This window comes from Acyrthosiphon pisum, chromosome X, assembly GCF_005508785.2.
Source record: "Acyrthosiphon pisum isolate AL4f chromosome X, pea_aphid_22Mar2018_4r6ur, whole genome shotgun sequence".
Taxonomy (NCBI): Eukaryota; Metazoa; Arthropoda; class Insecta; order Hemiptera; family Aphididae; genus Acyrthosiphon; species Acyrthosiphon pisum.
In genome coordinates this window covers 96491881-96497781 of record NC_042493.1, presented here as the reverse complement: position 1 = coordinate 96497781, position 5901 = coordinate 96491881, and positions in this window count along the sequence as shown.

Below are 5901 nucleotides of genomic sequence, written 5' to 3'. Positions count from 1 at the left end.
CGGATATCGGTATTGATTTTTTCTTATTTCGGTTTCGGTTTTGGATATCAGTATTGATTTTTTCCGATTTCGGTTTCGGTTTTGGATACCGGTATTGATTTTTTCCGATTTCGGTTTCGCTTTTGATTTCGATTTCGGTTTTTAACGGTTTTAACCAGTATTCAAAATTGGTACCGAAAATCGGTTTCAAGCCCTGTTATGATTATTATGATGTGTTGTGTCTTGTGTAATATACTTTCATATGGTACATTGGTAGGTACCTATGTTGTTAAAATGTGTTAAGCTAAAAATTGTATATTACTACACAATATAAAAATGTATTTACTTTTAAACCAATTCAAACCTAATTTTACTATTATATGAGGTGTTATTTTAATTATTATTTTTCCACTGTAGATTACTAAATAATAATATAACTTTTCCCGTTTCCCGTAAAAAATTGCAACTCTTAAAAAATGTATGATTGTTCAACTCTTTTTGGGTGTAACTCGCTGGCCGCAGTAGTAAGTACAACTCTTCCACCTTGGTAGGCAATGATCAATAATTTGATTCGGTGCTAGAGCTATTGTACCTGATCTACCCCAATAACCAATAGAAACCAATAATAAATTAATACTAATTTCTACTGTAGACGTTGTAACCAATGGCAACTATTTATAAACAAAAATAAAATTTCCAATTTCTACCGTGAACCTCAAGATAACTCACCTCTTTAAAATGCAAATTTCGGAAAACCCTTTCTTAGTGCCCGATGAAATTATTATAAAAATCTATCCTCGAAATGTCAAGTCGTTAACTCAAATAAGTTCGGCTCTGCGTTGATTATTGGTAAAGTACACTTTCTTATCTATAGACTATGAATTCGATTAAAAATAGCTAGTTCTTAAGATTTCCGTAAAAGGTTATTGATTTTTTAGGTAGGTACCTATATTTGTCACTGAGAAAATAAAAATCCTGCGAAGTACTTCTTATAAATTCCTACACATCAAGTCATTTTTGTAATCAAAAATACTTCTTAAATTCATAGAAATTAGTAATAATAGTAGCACTATGCAAATGTAATATATTTTAAAAATATTATGAAATTAAACAATAAGCATAATATTATAATTTGGTCATTGGAACTACTGCAATTTATTTATTTCTCGAAATGTATTACTGTTCTCTAATACACAAATGTTATATATTTTATATAAATTGTAAATTATTAATTATTAAAATAATATTAGTGATTTTAATAAGAAATATAAAAATGTTATGACGTTTGCACGAAATAAAAATAATATTTACATTAATATTATTATTACTTCTGATAAATAGCAATTCGATAAATAGAGTAATAGGTACACCTAAGTACCTAACAGTATTCAAACTATTACACACGATATTTAAAATAGATATATCAAGGTATACCTAGTAGTTATTACTTTGAGAGTATTGAGCAGCTACAATACCTGTTAGAATAGTTATCATTATTTATTATTTTATTTTATTTTATGATTTCAATTACAGCACGATTTCAAATGTTGAATCAGTTGATGATATAAATCCACAGCATGAAGTAATTGATACTGTCGATATAATGAAGATAATTTACCACGCAACAAAATAAAGAATTATAACAAAAACAAAAAAGATCGATTCTATAAAAGTTTCGAAAAGATGACAAAGGAACAAAAAGTATTATATGAATCAATTAAGACACAAAATAAAAATATTTTTAATATAGATGATGAGGATGATTTCGATCTTTTTTGTAAAAGCTTCACTTTAGCAATTAAAAAATTACCTTCAAGAGGAATTTTTGAAGCAAAGTTGAGAATGCTGTCGGCATTAGCAGAGCTTGAAAAAAAGTACACAGTCCCTGCTAGAAGTTCAAATATGAAATAATCCATCGAAAGGTATCAAAATGTATAAAACACATATTATGGTAGTCAGTATGATTTTCTTCCCGGTCCATCGGCTAGTTATGTAGACCACAGTACCTACTTCATATTTTAATACTTTTAACAATAGCTAAGATAGTAATATTTCGCATGTATAAAAAATAAAATAATTATTAGAGTCATTTTAATTTATTGTATTTGATACATAATGTTTTGAACATTACTTATTTTACAAAAATATTCTAAAATTAATATATTATACATGTATAATATTTTAGTAGTCCATTAAACATTTACAACATAGGTATATATGTATAATGCATATATAATAATTACATTTTAATGAACATTAAATATTTAAAAAATATATAAACATTAGAAATTACGTATACGAATATCCATATATATACCTAATGTATTAATTTATTGAAATAAATATTTGTTTTTGTATAATTTTTTTAAGTATAGGAATGTAATATATAACTTATAAATATATTATAATACTAAATGTATTACTTATGTATTATGTATGCTTTTTTAAATTTGATTATACAATTTTTCTATTGTTATTTCTGAGTGTAATAATACCCTAAAACAGTTTTGATATAACTGATAATCAATATTACATTATAATATATTTATTTTATTATCATTGGTTGACTTAATAATTATTGTATATAATTAATTATAATTGTAATTTGTAAGTATAAATTTTGAAATATACAATTAATATTTTAGCATTCGAACATTGTGTACACGTGTGTCGTGTGTGTACGTACCAATAGAGTATTTGACAATTAACCTTAACCTACTTGTTATAACAACATCACTGATTATGACATCACTTTCATTGTTATACGAATAAACATAGAGTGACCTCGATAATGCATATATATAGGACCTTTCAATGTATGTAAGAACTACTTGTTCACAAACATTCATACTATGAGTGCAATCAGTGATACAGTCCTGCAGTTGTACGTTAAAGTTATATTACGGTATTTACATAATCATAAAGTCGCGTTACTCAATTACTGAAAATACTGCTTTCGTTGGATCTTCAGTAGCGGATTTTCTTGTTTAGGGTTTCATAATATGCCTTTGTAGATAAAAAGCTTTGTCACCCACAATGATATATGGCAAAACTTTTGTTGATCCAGGGAATGCGCTATCATTTGGAAACCCAAATGACCTATCTAAACGCCTCTAACGCCTTCTTTCCGATGAAAGATCCGATGTCTACAGCAACAAACTTGAAATTTATATCAGCCACTGCTAGTAGCATTATGGAAAAAAATCTTTGTAATTATGGAACAGTGAACCGGAATTACTGGGACAATTAATGCGAAAAGTAATTTTTTTTTATCTTAAAGATGAGAAGCTTTTACAGGTCAGATCAAAGCTCGAATTTTCATTTTAATTTAAATAGTGGCGTGGAAAAATACTTTTAAAAAGGGTTGGCAACTGTATGGAGCTCTGCTGTACAGTAGGTTGTGACACTGTAATTGTTAGTGTTCAATGATATACCATAATATCATTGTATAAGAAAAATGACTCTGAGCGAAGACGGTGAGTATATTACGAAGTATATTTGATTATATTATTATTGTGTAATTTATAAATAACCTGTTTACGTGGAACATTGTTTTTAATTTTAAATCCTTACCTATAAAAGTTGAACATTTTATACATTTTTAACTACAAAATAACTATTCAATTTTATATTTGATACATTTTGTCAATTTAAATGCTTATTAAAAAAATTGTGCATATGTATTTTTAATATTTTTCAACTGCTATTTTAACAATATACCTATCAGGAGCCTTGTATTAAATGTTCACGCTTTTTGATCCAACAAATCAAATTTTATTGATATTTATAGAAAAAAAAACTAAAAAAAGGTGGGTAAGTGGATTTCGCTCTGCTGTACAGTAGGTTACAAGTGGGTCACTGTATAATGGATGGTATTAAATTTGAATTCAATGATATAATATCATTGTATAAGAAAAAGGTTTCTGAGCGGAGACGGTATGTTAGTCTAGGTATAAGACATAATATTATATTAGGTACCTATAATAAATTCCAAATTAATCATATCATAATATTTATTAGGTACTTATAACGCGTTATACATCAACAAAAAACCGTGGTACTATCATAGATATATAATAGTATACTTTAGAAGTTTCAAGTACCCACGAATAATATTATACAATCACAACAAAATAACTAAAATAGTTATCCTAGGTTTTTAATATGTAATTTCGTCCAAATTTGTACTTAAAATGACTATAAAAATAAACTGCGTAAATGTATTTTTTAGATTTTTTGGTAACGGAATTAATTACTTACGTGGAATCTTGTTTTAAATTTTCAATTCTTAGATACAAAAATTGAACATTTTATAAATTTTTAACTACAAAATAATTTTTCAAATTAAAATTTGATCTTTAAATGCTTATAAAAAAAAATTGTGCCTATGTATTTTTAATATTTTTCAACTGATGACGGTTGAAGCGTTTGAAAGCGACCTTTTTCCATCCAACGGGTGGTAAAGTGGGAATCCCCTTAGTGCCGGGCGGGAAAGTGAAAATCCCAAAAAGTTCTGGTCGGTATAATGGAAATACCAATAAGTGCCGACCAGGACTGAAATAGCTCACTTCCCTTCCTCGCCATACAATATACTATTTTAATTTATCAATCATATTTTGATCACTTTGAGACAACCTCCATCACTACCACTGTCGACAGTTCATATCTGTATAGTGTCATGTACCTTCTATGATTAATGTTCAACGCCGTTCTATGGGAGATACGGACAGAGCCGCCTCGCGTTCAATAAAAATTAAAAAATTAAAAGAAAAGATAATTGGTGTACAATTGTATTATTTCGTTGCATTTATTAAAATGTTTAGTTTCATAGGTAATAAAATAACACGAAGGAATTACTATTAGAAATAAAATATAGAGAAATAACTAATATATGTAATAAACAAATAACTGTGACAGTGCTGATATAATTGGCAAAATCTATGATAGGCCGAAACCTGGAGTACAGTTATATTTTCAGAAAACCTTAGAGCTTTTTTTGTTCCATGCACTGCTCGTTACGTCACTCTTCGTTATGTCTAGAAATAAAGTATCGTCCATACTGAATCTAGGACAAAATCCCGCCACCAAAAACCCGTCTGGACAAAATATTGCAAAAAGTTAAAAAAGTAATTCCTTAGGTACTTTTCCTTCACACTTTACCAGGCTGAATTTTAATAATACACTGTGACAACTCGAGTCATATAGCTCATGATCTGAAAGTCATGTGGTCGAGTCAGGTCGCCATCCACGAGCCGAGATCCAAAAATGTCGGAGCGTCGTGGATTTTTTTATTATATTTTCATGCCGGCAATGAGAAAATTCACACAATTATAATAAAAAAAAATAACATGACATACTATTTGGGTAAAAAAATCATTATATTATTTAAGATTGGCGCCGATAAAGGCGTCAGTCATAAAACTCGGACAGAGATAAAAAAAAAATAAAAAACACACACCATAATAATAAATATCTAGCGAAATTTACTTAACTTAACTAGGTAGTTCATAATTTTTGTTTTTAATTTATTAACTTATTCAGTAAACATTTTTATTGTTGTAATACTTAACTTTTTACAATTAATTATCATTGTCATGCTGTTAAAATTAACTTGACTTAACTTTTTGTGTCTGCGGAACCAACTAGACAATACTTTTTCGATTTTAGTAATTTTTTCTAATTATATATTATAATAATCTAATGTTTATACAGTGTTTAACGTGATGACTTAAACATTTTATAACTTGAAAATAATTCAACTTTTTTTTTAACTGAGTTAAGTTAAGTTTATTTTCTATCTCAACTTTAAACTTATCTAGTTACATTTTTTTTTTGTTAGCATTTAACTTAACTCTAAGATATGGTTTCCAAGACGTGACTACATAGACTACAGTAACATGTTCGACCTCCCGCAAAAAAAAA